Source organism: Bison bison, unplaced genomic scaffold, assembly GCF_000754665.1.
Source record: "Bison bison bison isolate TAMUID 2011002044 unplaced genomic scaffold, Bison_UMD1.0 scf7180017864377, whole genome shotgun sequence".
NCBI classification, from domain to species: Eukaryota; Metazoa; Chordata; class Mammalia; order Artiodactyla; family Bovidae; genus Bison; species Bison bison.
The window spans coordinates 654796-655155 of NW_011494949.1; the positions used below are offsets into that span (position 1 = coordinate 654796).

The following is a 360-nucleotide window of genomic DNA, read 5'->3' on the forward strand; positions in this document are numbered from 1 at the left end:
CTCACGGTCTCACGGGTCCTCCATGAGCTGCCTGGCAGGCTCTACGGCTGCCCTCCCCTGTGCGCTGTGGGCCCGTGGCCATGGCGCCTTCCTCTCTCTGCTGCTCAGTGTCCGGCCTCTGCTCTGCAACTCCCCCTCCCCTGGGGCTCCAGGGGGCTCACAGCCTTGCCAACCTCCCCTTCTTCCACTTTGCTCCCATTGCCCACCCCTCTCCCCACTGTGGAACCTCCTCCTTCCCCATGAGTGCTGCCCCCGACTCACAGGCTGGCAGCGTCGGGGCCCCCACACCCCGGCTGGGACTGCTCCGCCCAGTGACCCAGCCTCCCCGGGCGGCTGTTGGGGCCCCATGTCTAGGCTGCT

At 68.9% G+C, this 360-nt stretch overlaps 1 protein-coding gene across 1 annotated transcript in view; it reads right to left on the reverse strand.

Moving 5' to 3' along the window:
• SLC6A3 (solute carrier family 6 (neurotransmitter transporter), member 3) overlaps positions 1–360 on the reverse strand; it is a 29175-nt gene that overhangs the window by 15944 nt on the left and 12871 nt on the right. The gene's annotated exons all lie outside the window — the stretch shown is intronic.